Here is a 13,453-nt window from a genome sequence, read left to right as displayed (position 1 = left end):
GTTTGTTTTGACATGTAATAAATGAAAGTGATTTGAGTCACTTTTTAAGCTTAAAAGCTAATCATATCATACTCACGGGACTGTAGAACAGAAATTAAAAAATAAAAAACTTAAAAAATCATCAATTCACAACAAACCTAGAACAAAAATTAAAATAGAGAGAAAATTTGTAAAAAGTGAACCAAGCACTCACAGGACCCTAGAACATAAATTAAGAAGAAAAAAAAAAAAAAAAAAAACAAACCTGTAAGAGTGGCTCTACCTTTACAGAATTGGGATCCAAATTTGATTATTTTAAACATTAATAGTTAGAAATTTAAAATGAAGAAATTTTTGCATTTTATTAATATCTTAACAGTGTTTATAATATTGATTGTTTCTTTTAAGGAGCATTTCATTTTGAGAAGCATTTTATTTCCTTCAATTCTTAATTTAATAATATCATTATTAAATTATTTGAAACTAAATACTATAATATGTAAGTTTAAAATTATCACATTATATGTCTATATCAACCCTAATATGAAAATTAATATAAAAAATTAGGCAAAAAAAAAAGGAAATAGTAAATGAGGAGGCGAGAAAAGAAATTTAAACAAAAGTTAAACAAAACGTAATAAAAAGTGAAGAAAAAAAAATAAACTTTACATATAAGTCAACATTCTATTTAGGTATATAATTATAACTGTTAAGGTATTGTTTTCTTTCTTTTTTTAAAAAAATTATATACGAATGAAAATTAGAAAAATTGGGTTTAATTATTCTCTCTTTTGTCCTGAATTCCTTTCAAACCTTTATTTTCTCTCTCTTTTGTTTTTTAATCATCAACAGATGCTTCTCATTCATTCATAAATAACATGCATCAGTATCTGCAAGTGTTTACAATCAACTTCAAATAACCTATTGCTCGGATTCATTATACAACATGCTCTCTCTACCAACAATAGCTTCAATATCTTCAGGACCCTCTTCAATCCTACGACATTTTCCTTTCATCCTCAAAGGCGTCTTAGCAAGTTCATGAGCCATAATGTTACCTTCTCTATAAATAAATCCAATAGTCCAGTCTGGTCGATGAAATAGAACGCTTCTGTGTCTTCTACTAGCTACCCCCTGTGTCTTCTACTAGCTACCCCATCCATGCACAGGCAACTTCCTTTTCATATATCCCTTTTATTACTCTTTGAGCATCTCCTTCAAACAACACGTTCTTGGCATCCAATTCCACCACTAGTTTTATTGCCCTCCATAAAATAGTAGCTTTAACTAGTTCAGAACTTCCATTGAATACCTTTGAGGCACACATTGAAAAGAGAAGCTCTCCCTTGTAATTTCTTGCAACTATACCCATGCTCAATCTATTATTTGTTGTGTCTATAGCAACATCGAAGTTAACATTTGTTACTCCATTTGGTGGCTTACATTTAGCTTCTTTCCTCCTCTAAATATTTACTTCCCTATTCTGCTCCGCCACATCTCTAGGTTCTTAGAGGATTTTGAGACTTGATAAAGCAAATTGTATAACTTTGCTTGGACTATCAAACTTACTCTAAAAAACCACTATGTTGCTTCTAGTCCATAACCCTCTAAGAATCACATCAACCTCTTCTAATTTTGTTTCTTTCAAACATGCCTGCATTTTGTCCCATATATGGAAGAACTCAATATCCTCACTGTTCCACTTCTGACGTCCACTTTGATTCTCTGCCCACATGTCACTTGTTGCTGGGCAAGACCGCAACACATGCTGAATTGTTTGTTCTCCCATGCAACAAATTGGACAGGTAGCCTCTTCAACTATGTTTTTCAGATATAAATTTTTCTTGGTAGGTAAAATGCAGTTCAGAGCTTTCCACATAAACTGCTTTGTTGTGTTAGGAACATACAGCCTCCAAATCCCCTCCCATACTTGTTTCTATGATTGCCTATTAGAGAACTCTCCATGAACTTCTTTTCCATGTCAGTACCTAAATGATATGCACTGGGCATAGAAAATCTTCCATCATTGGTGTAGCCCCAAATGACTCTAACTTCACCCCCATTTCTACTAAGTGGTAAGCTGCAAATTTGAATAGCTTCCTTAAACACTAAAGCATTAACTTTTGAGTTAGCAAGTAGGATGTTCACTAGTGATCTCACTTTAAAAGTTACAGCTTTGGGAAGCCAGTTATGATTCCAAATAGATATGCTCATACCATTACCAACTCTCCACACCATGCTTGCTTTCAACAACTCTTGTGCTGCCAGCAAACTCCTCCACATAGAGGATGGTCTATAAATTGAATGTTTCTATAGCATTTTTACTTGAAAGCCTTAGCTGCCAAAGTATTTACATTCTGCATCAACATACAAACTTGCTTAGTAAGCATAGCCTTATTAAATATTCCTATATCCTTGAAACTCATACCACACTCCTTTTTATTTTCACCCATTCTGCCCTAGCTCTTCCAGTGATTCCTCTTCCTACCTTTTTACTACTCTACCAAAACTTTGCTAGCATAGAATTAATTTCAAGACATGGCCTTCTTCGTAACAGAAACTCATTCATAGTATAACTAGGAATAGATTGTATAACAGCCTTAATAAGAACCTCCCTTTTAGCACTGGATAGAAAAGAATTTTTTCAACTATTTATTTTCTTCCATGTCCTCTCTTTGATACCCTTGAAAGTATGGTACTTTGATCTCCAATCCTTGTCAGGCAGGAGACCAAGATACTTGCCATAGTCCCCACATAATACTGCTCCTGCTTCTTGTAAAATTTCTCTTTGTGAGAGAACACTTGTATTAGAACTGAACAAAATTGTTGCTTTCTATCTATTGAGGGCTTGACTAGAAGAGTCTTCATATAACTTCAAAATATCATGAATTGTCTTTCACTCTTAGTGCTAGCTTTACTAAAAATCACACAATCATCATTCCATTAGGTTCAGCTGTACTCAACAGTGAGTTGAGATCTTCTACACTTAAGATGAAAAGGTAAGGAGATGGAGGGTCTCCTTACCTCAAGCCTCTTGTTGGTATAAATCTCTCACCCACCTTTCCATTTACCACAACTGAGTAAGTGACTGATTCCACATATTCCATTACTAGTTGAATCCATTTCTCACTGAATCCCAACCTCCCTATTATTGACCTCAAAAACTTCAACTCAATCATTTCATATGCCTTTGACATATCGTGGGCCTTTAATTGATGATTTTCAAATAGTCAGTCGTCCGTTGCTTAAAGTAAAAGATTGCAAGATGTATAATAGTTGGGATGTGGAGATGTTGATCAGTTTAGTGGGCCAAGAGAATGTGGATGACATCATTGTAAGGGGGGTTTGATGTGTTGATTTGGACGAAGCATGAGAGTGGCTATTTTTCTACTAAGTCAACTTGGGATTGTATCCGCATATGTGGTTCAAGTATGGAATGGCATTCTTGGATAAGGCATAAGCTGCTTCCTTTGAAAATTTTGATTACTATGTGGAAAGCATGGAACATGGCCTTGAGTGTTGATGATCGTCTTCAATGTATTGGTGTTCCAATCGTTTCTCAGTGTGATTGTTGTGATGAAGGTAGTTATGAAGATAAAAATATGTGTTGTACAAAGGGGCTTTCGCTACAAAGGTGTGCGACATTATTGTAGCACAATCCTTGGTCTTTCACTTAGTCGTAATTGGCTGGAAATGGTGGTGGCTTGGTTTTACCATGCGTCTTCCTCTTCTCAAGTGGCGCTTATTTTGGGCTTTTTACCTTCTATTATTACTTGGCATCTTTGGCACAGAAGATGCATTGCCCATACTACTAAGATTGAGCATATATTGCGCCTCCTGTAAAGAATCTTCCCTTATTTCTTCCTTCATCCACACTTCACTTATTAACTTCTCGTACTCTTCTTCTTCACCCCACGCAACTTCATATCTAAAAGGAATTCTTTTGACCTTTTGAAAAGCAGTTCTGCTACCAACTGGAGAACAACAAGGGTCTGTGCTTAGAGCTTCTAGCTACTAGAGTTTCTAACTTTACTGAGTTGAAATAATCCAGCTAACCTTTATTTGCTACTCCTTTATCCAATCTTTTCAATGTAAAGGTGTCATCTTTATGTCTGTTACTCTATGTAAATTTTGAGTATGTCCAACCAAAGTCAAATAAAGCCCCCCCTCTTTAAGGCCTATCTAAACTTGTTCATCTGAGCTTCACTTCGAATATTACCTCATTTCTTCTCATCTTGTGATAGGATCTCATTAAAGTCCCCATAGACAAACCAAGGAATGTGGTCTAGGGGGTTTAATGACACCAACATGTCACATGTTTCTTGCCTCTTACTAGAGTCAGGTGTCCATAGAAACCTGTAAACTACCATTCTTCTACATCCTGATTAGTTTTAATTCTTGCATTTATATGAAATCTAGAGTAAGATTATATTGTCACTCCTATCTCTAGTTTCACAACAAGACCAATCCTCCACTTCTTCCCATAGGATCCACCACTAAACAGCTTTTAAACTTTAATTTCCTCTTCAGAAATTTCCATCTATATTTGTTAGACTTGGCCACCATTAAAAGAACTAAGTTTGATCTCTTCTCCTTCACTATATAGTGAAGGTCATGAACTACTTGGGGGTTACCAAGCCCCCGACAAAACCAACTTAAGGTTTTCATTGTTCTTGGCGATGCTGCACAATAGCCACCGCAAGTTAGTATGTGTACTATTATAATCCCCCTCTCTTCATTACCCCTCATTCTTTTCCTACCTTCCTCACCCTCATTGAAATCATCTTCATCTATTAGGCCCCTTTTCTTAGGAAAATTCAAACTACCTTTATCAATAATCATACCTTTTCCAAGCACATCTTCCATCCTCCTTTGTTTTTGTGAACCATACTTCTATTGTGGGCAGAACTTCTAGCAGCAGGTATTTCGGTTTGGTATTCTACATGGACTGGGCTCAACTTGCTATTTAATCCAATTCTTTCCCTTCTTTTGTCTTGATTGTCCTTGAATTGGTCTAAATCCAATTCTACAAGAAAAGCCGTTTTTTCCTAGAGTGGATTTTCGTGGGTAAAACTATGAATTTCGTGGGAAAAATTCTGTATTCACAAATTCTTTCCGTGGGAAGTTCGTGGCATATAAGTCACAGGAAAAAAGTATTATCTCCCACGAAAACGATAATTCATGGGGGATAGATACTTTTCCTCACAATACATTCCGTCACAAAATCCTTCCAACACTCATGGCAAAAGGCAATTCACTTTATCTTTTGGCTCATGGGAATTGTGGTCTTCCCACGAGAGATGTTTGTGGATATTAGTATTTCCCACAAATTATTTATGTGGGTAATTTGTGGTGACATACGTCTGTGCTACAAGTCGTATGTTTTGAACCCACCAAATTTCTTCGTGGAAACTGTGTAAAACCCATGAACGGTTATCGTGGATAACATGAATTTCATCATAACTGGTTTCATTTTTCCCCACACACAATACTCGTGGAAAATATGTAATCTCCAGAAAATCCTTCGGATGAAAATACTCGTCGAATTTTTAAGTTTTATAATGTGTGAATTAACTTACTAGCATTATATGATGTTATCTACATTAAAATTTAGTTGAGGGATATGTAGAGGGGGTTGTCTCCCCTTGTCAAGCCTAAAGAATTGGTGGTGCATTTTTGCTCACCTTTAATAAGAAATATTCTTTACAACCAAAAGCGTAGTATAGCTATCATCAACTAAAAAAACCATTCAACCTATAGCATAAACAAGTAATACAAAGCTCTGCATATATATATATATATATATATATATATATATGCAGAGCTACAGATTGGCTATAGTACTGTTCTATGTCACTAGAATGTGAGGGTTCAGTGGTATTTGCAGCTTGTAAAGTATGTGATACAAATACTGTAACCTATCCATAGCAGCTATTTCATGTTTAAACAAGCCTTAATAAAAATTCTATGTAATCTTCTTGGATACTGCTACACAGCTTTCTGAAAGCTAGCTGCATAACACAAATCTGAGTAGCTTGTGTGGTTGTATACCTTTTATTCGAATTAAATGTAAGCGCTTCATTTAAGCAATAAAATTTTAATTTGGTACGATAAATTAAGTATCAGAGCACGTGGAGAAATAGCAGAATGAGGGATGGCTACCCCCCCATAAGGGAAAAAAAGAACTACTTCTCTAAAAAATTGATTCAAACTTCGTCCATCAAAAATAATGAGTATTGGAAGGGGAATTTGGTAACATTGTTATGTTTCTAAGAGACATCAATACTTCTAAGACATCATGATATAATAGCAAAACCAGTAATTTACATACTAGCAAAAGCTAATCAAGTTAATTTATATACGAGCTATAGTGTTAGCTGAATTTAGCAAAATAGTAATGGACCTAAAGTTATCTGAATTAAGCTTTCTAAAAAGAATTAGCCCTTGTTGGAATTATGCTTAATCGTAAATAAGTCACACTAAAAGGTTCAGATAAAACTTTTCTAGACTCAACTTAGATATCCCAAATATCATCTCCTCTGCAAAATTTAAAAACTAATTTAAACTTTAAGGAGCTCTGCAGAAAACTGAGTGTAAAATTAGTAATGACCAAGTTGGGGACTTATTTGCATAACTGAAACTGAATAGTAGAGGCTGATTCAGTGAAAAGAGCTTAAATAAGGGTAGAGGAAAATCAGTTAAAATGAATGTAAAATGTCACCATTTTGACAAATTTGACAACTATTAGATTGAGTACATGTTTGGGATTGGGGTAGATAGTATTCGAGTATCTTAAGGCTAAATACCTCTCTAGTAATAAGCCATACTAGAGAAACAGTTTTTTAATAACCAATGATTTCCTCCCAAACATGCATATAGTGTCCAAAGTTGAAAAATAAGGAGGAAAGTGCCAGGAACAACACTAGTAACCAAAGTTACTAGTGTTGTTGAATAAACTTATGACGGTATAAATTAAGTTACACTCTAGCTAAAGGTTGTGAACAATCACTTTCCTATCATATCCCTGCATATGCATGAATCTACTATATGCATAGAAACAAGGGTTACACAACCTATCAGTCAATTAATGGTAGTTTACAATTTTGATGGGTAATGACATGCATGGGGTGTTCATGCTAGCATATTAGGAATACGACTAATGTAGAAAATATACTATTGCATACCTAGGAAAATTGGATACCTTGGAATCTCTTAGCTATATGTGGTGAAAGTGTCTCAACATACAAACAAAGGTCTATCGTTTTGACCAAAGCAAATGGACTTTAGGTTCTTTAGGCTAGAACAATAACATCTCAAAAAAATTGAGATGTCATCTTCAGATATCAAGATGCAAGCACTTGCTATTAAAGGTATGTGGATTACAAACCACTTCATGGGAGAGGTATGTTAATCACCAATGCGTGTAGTGTCAACTTTGTGTACTCATAAAAAAATAAATTCTTAGGAATTTAAAATACTTTGTGAACACAATATCATTCCTGAAGAGGGGAAGAGTAATCTGACCTATCTCTGCTTTGTATAGGTCACTTGTGATTATATAGTTTTATGACTTTAGCGCCCTTCTTGTGTCCCTACAAATAACAATTAGTATCATTAGTTTTTCAGTAAAAATCCTTATATTTAAGAAGAATAGCAAGGTTATTTTCTGAAGCAGAACAGGGAGATGGTACTTCCATTCAACCAATGGAAGTCACAAACATCATCATTTCCAAACTAGTTTTGGTAGTAATAAACATGTCTTACAAGATAGAGCAATCAATAAACAGAAGAATGAATAGGAAGGACAAACCTGTAAACATTTATTAAAAACACTCAAGAACTTGTGGCTCAAATAACAAAGGAAATGGTGAAGTTTTGGATGTTTCTTGAGTTAAATTAGCAACCTTTAAGGATGTGAATGGTAGATATACGAGTGACAAACTGTCCAGTGATTCACACATCCTTGCAAAGGGTACTTGATTCATATCCAAATTATTGTACAAGTTTGTGGGTATGCAGCTGCAAGCATTTCTAAGATACAGCCAAATGTGCTTTCTTCACATATCATACAAGTGATACTGGTAATGATAGGTAAATATCATACAAGAACCCCTAATCATTATTAACTTACATAAAAAAAATTAGAATTGTCCAATGTGTGTGGGATAATGTGTGTTGGAAAATTAGAATCGACACTTATGTGTGTGGGATAATGGAACAATGTTGCTGATTCTTAGCACAAACAGGGCAGATCTCACTACCCTGAGATATAGAATCATGTAATTCCAGGTGTAAAACAGTCATAAGCCTGATTCACATACCAAATAGCCTAAAGAGATAAACAAGATCATCAGATAATTACTTATTGACCTACGTGATGCGACAAAACCAACTTCCCAAATAATTAAAGAAGCTGCAGGTGGAATTTCACAATGCAAGAAAAAGCTACAATCTTGGTACTAGCCCTCAGGAACCAGAGATACACACGCATAGAAATCTCTTCCAATAGGCAAAGAGAATTACCAGGGGGGAGAGAGAGATAGAAATTTGAGAAGAGAAATTAACATTAGGAAAAAGATGTAAGAGAGAGATTACCCTTTATTCGAGAATCCACGAAAAGAACAGCGTCGGCATGAGTGGCGGCAACTGGCTACAGTGAGGTTCCAGGAGGCGAAGAAACGAGAAACCACCACTGGAGTTTTCCGGAGAAAATGTGGTGTTGAAGGGCACAATTTGGGCTACGAGGTATTCGGCCGTAGATTTAAGAGAGGGATTTGCTGTATTCGAGAAATAGAATCTAACACTATTTGATTCTGGCCGTTCGTGGCCGCAACTGGTGGTAGTGAGGTTCTACGAGGCCGTTTTCCAGATAAATATCGACCGGATTTTTCCTCAGATGATGCGGGGTTGAAGGGCACGATCTGGGCGTTAGGGATCTATCAGGTGCGCGCAGTTTTGAAGGGAAAACGATGTGGTGGAATGTTTTACTATTACCGAAAAATATTAACATATATTAGAGGTAAAAATCCACAAATTTATTAACACGAATACTATCTCCTCGCTTTAATAGGTCTTTGGCCATGACTTTTCACCCATCGCTCGTTTTTTGGTGATTTCCGTCAATACCTTTTGCGACGGAAGGGATTTGTCCTAACAGCTAGTATTTCCCACAAGCGTTAGTCAAGGGATAAAAAAATCATGTGAAAAAAGGCTTTTCTTGTAGTGTCAGCATCTACTCCTCCCTTCATATCTTTCAAATTTGTTATATTCTTCACTCCCTCTGAATCCTCCACATCAATAACCTTCTGTTGTTTGCTAACTAAAGATTCAAAACTTCCTGCCCCACCCAATATCATCATCCAGAGATCGACTTCTACTACTTTGCTTATTGAATTGCCTATATATTTGCCCTCCACATACTCTGTTCATGTATGTTAATGGCAAATTGTGAAGTTGAACCCAAAATTCTTCACTATCAAACATGATCTTGCTCGGCAGAGAACCATCAAATAACTTCAATGCAAACAGACCATTATCGAACAACCATGGTTTTCCAAATAACACTTTATACTTATCAGCATTTGTAGCAAACGTAACTGTAAATACATTTTGCCCCACAATATTGAAACTTAGCCGATTTACTTACTCTCCAGATCTTTGCCATTACTGAAGAAATCACTTCTTTGCTCACGGCTCGATTTGTAAACAGCTTCCCCACCAAACTACAATCACCTTTCTCCTTGGTTTCAGTCACCCCTCTTCATCTAATTCAAAGACATTGGACTCAACCTTTATTAGCCTTAATCTACTCCATTTCTTCTGAATATCATCCATCATTTGCCTAAATAATTCCAGCCCAGATGACAAACAATGGGTTCTACCTCAAACTTCACCTCAACTCCTTAGAGAGAGACAAGAGAAGACTCAATTTTTTTACTTCTATTTTCTCTTTTGAGTTTCCTTTATAGTTTTTCTTTATTAATGTCATACATATTTAGTTTTTGGTTATATCGTGTGTCTTTTATTTTTTGTGGCTTTTTGTTACTATAAGTACATAAGGGCAAATTTTGAGGATATGCAAGTCGTGGGACAACCTCTTCTTAAAGTAAAGGATTGTAAATTATCTAATTGTTGGGATGTGAACTTAATTGTGTGCTTAGTTGGTACGGATAATGTTGATGGGATTTTGGAGACTCTAAGAAATAGCAAGCCGAGCTTGGATGTTTTGATTTGGACAAAAAAGTCCAAATCAAAATAGGTTTTTTTTTTTTTTTCCACTAAGTCAACTTGGGATTGTGTTCATATCAAGGTTGCAACTTAGAATGGCACTCGTGGATGTGGCATAAAAGAACCCCCTCTTAAAATGTCTATCAATATGTGGAAGGCTTGGAATATGGCTTTTAGTGTGGGTGATCAAATTCATTGTATTGGCCTCCCTATTACTTCCCAATGTGATTACTGTGAGCATGGTAACTATAAAGATCAGAATCATGTACTTTTTGTAGGAGATTTTGCTGGTAAGGTTTGGCATTACTTTGGAGCTCTTTTTGGTCTCTTGCTCGGCTGCAACTGGAAAGAAACCATGCAGATTTGGTTTCACCGTGCGAAATCCACAACTCAAGTGGGAATAATAGTAAGGATTTTACTGATGAAGGCAATTAGGAGCTCACAGTAAAATCAAAGGGAGATTTTTCATCAAGATCAAAACATTCAATTCATCCATAAAACTGATAGTCAATATCTCTAACAACCCCCATGTCTTAACCACTGCAAGTCTAATATCATCAATCGAATGGTGAGATTTCGTAAACTTCATGACTAAAGTGAATCGAAAATCTTCTGCTACCTTTGCCATTTCTAGTTCTGGAAAATAAAGCCAAGTTCCCCATCGATATCAAATAGAAACTGCAAAGGCAACTTGAAAGTAGGAGTCTCCGCTGAGCAAGACATTACCGGAGCGTAAAAAACCACCCCCAAACCACTCGAGTCAACTGGCCCCACTAATGGCAAGGCCATCAGAGGGGCAATGCTCACCAACATAGGTGAACCCTAGCAAGAATGAAAACAGAAATTGAAGCAAAAAAGGAAACTCTTGAAATCACATAATCGCCTTGATATCATTTCTCATATCATCAGAGCTCCTAATCCAATACTTCCTCTAGGGTGTGTGTGGGTTTCATGCCCTTCTTGAGGCGAAATATGCATCAAGGATAAAATAAAAATTAATTGTACAAATCCATGTAGAAAATCTAGAGAATACTAACAAAATAGGGTGTGGGTGGGTTCCATACACTACCACATAGTTGGCATGAGGGCCCCACTCAAGGATAATCAAGGAAGCATGCTGATGGTATAGCGGAAACTAGCTTGACTAGCCCCCAACCCATTAGTGAGATGCATGGCAATGGTTGGTAGTTAGAAAGTAAAAACTCTGAGATTTTTCTTTCTTACAAAAAATAAAAACACAAGGAAAATAAAGGGAAAGGAAGAAAACAAAAAAAAGGAAAAAAAGAATTGAAAATTAAGTGAAATGATTTAAAGGAAAAATGTATCATACAAGAAAACAAAAGGTCAAAAAAATGGGCATCCAAGAATTCCGATGGTTGGTAGGGTGAAGACGTGTGGCCCTCATGCATGGCAATGATGGCACTTGAGGGGTCCATATAAGGGTAGGTGGTTGGTAGCTAGGATTAGGTGGGTTTGGCGGAGTTTGTGGAGGACACTCCTTGGTGAGAACATGTTTGTAGAAAATGGATAGGGACAATAGATCTATCTAACTTCCAAAATTCAAACCAACATGGAGAAAATTAAGGTATTTCAAAAGCATTCCCAACACCCAAAATTAGTAGTATTGAATCAAAATTAGGGATGAAATTGAATCTAGCATTTAGCAATAATGTTCATTTTTTTTACAAAGTTCCATTTCTTTCCTTCTTTTTTATTCTTTTTATCTTCTCTCTTCCGTCAAGCATTCAACATTTTCTCCAGAAGATATCTTTTTATGCATTATACATGATACAAGTTCGATCAAGTCCGAAAAACAAAACAAAAAGTAACAAGTTACTTAAACCCAAGTGTTTTCTTTTTCGGTGGGGGGTTGCAACCTTAGGGTTAAATTTTAACAAAATAGGTATGTGCTTAATTGTTCAGGATCAAATTCCATACATTTTAGTCCATTCTGGCCTTATTCTAGTATTTCAGCCAAAATATGGGTTTGGTTCAAAATTTGTGTACGTGACATTTACAAAAAGAAAATGAAAAGTGAGGACAAATTGGTGATTTCAAAAGTTTGTTTTATCCAAAGCCCATTCTTTACCTCCTTCCCAATGAGCTGATGACCACCTAATACCCTAAAATCAAACACTCTCTCTCTCTCTCTCTCTCTCTCTCTCTCTCTCTCTCTCTCTCTCTCTCTCTCTCCGTGTATGCTTTTTATGTTCATGAGTATAGATAGTGCTTTTGTGAAGATTTAAGAAGTGAGAACTATCATAGAAAAACAAGCAGAAAAAAATTTGGCTGGAGATAAGCTCCACAAACAAAATGATTGGCAATTTTTTATTTAAAGTAAGTAATTATTGCAAAGAATACATATATATATGAACCTATGCTTTGGATGTCTATCTGAACAAAGAAGCCAATAGAAAATGAAAATTGAGAGTGAGAGTGAGAGAGTTAGAGACAACGATATATATAGTGATCTTCTTCAAACAATGTACAAACACATCTTCCTTTTTTTATGTACTTCAAATTTGTTGAAAAGTAAGAACAAACTAGTAATTTCGAAACTTTGTTTTGTCCGATGACCATTATTTTCCCCTTTCCAGATAAGTTGATGACCCGATACCCTAAGATCAAAGTAGATATCTTTCTCTTGTTGTATGCTTTTTATGGAGAGTATAGTGTTTTTGTGAAGTTTTGAGGAACTGTCATCAGAAAGCAAGATGAAAAAAAACTAGCTGGTGATAAACCCATGAACAAAATGATTAATTATTTTTCTTTAATAGGAATAAATTTGTGATTGATAAGTTTTTCTTTAAAGCGAGTAATTATTGCCTATAATATTTCCTTTTAAGGGAATAGCTATTCCGAAATGGTACTCCAAATGTACCAATATCGAAATATTGCATTTCAACATCTCAACCGAAATGACAATCGAAATGTAATCCAAAAATTTGCCTAATACACCCACTTAATATTTATAGAGATGAAATATGCTTCAAGGATAAAATAAAAATTAAATTATACAAACTCATGTAGAAAATACAAAAAATACTAACAAAATATATGTGTGTGGATTTCAACCGCTGCCACATAGTTGGCACGAATGCCCCACTCGATGACAATTGGTGAAGCACGCCGATGGTATAGATGAAATTAGTTAACTAACCTTCAGCCATTAGTGAGGTGCATGGTGATGGTCGGTAGCTAGAAATCAAAAACGCTGAGATTCTTCTTTCCAAAAAAAATAAATAAA

This window comes from Carya illinoinensis, chromosome 5 (genome assembly GCF_018687715.1).
Source record: "Carya illinoinensis cultivar Pawnee chromosome 5, C.illinoinensisPawnee_v1, whole genome shotgun sequence".
In the NCBI taxonomy this organism is placed as follows: domain Eukaryota; kingdom Viridiplantae; phylum Streptophyta; class Magnoliopsida; order Fagales; family Juglandaceae; genus Carya; species Carya illinoinensis.
The sequence above is the reverse complement of the archived record's forward strand: the minus strand, read 5'-3'. Positions refer to the sequence as shown.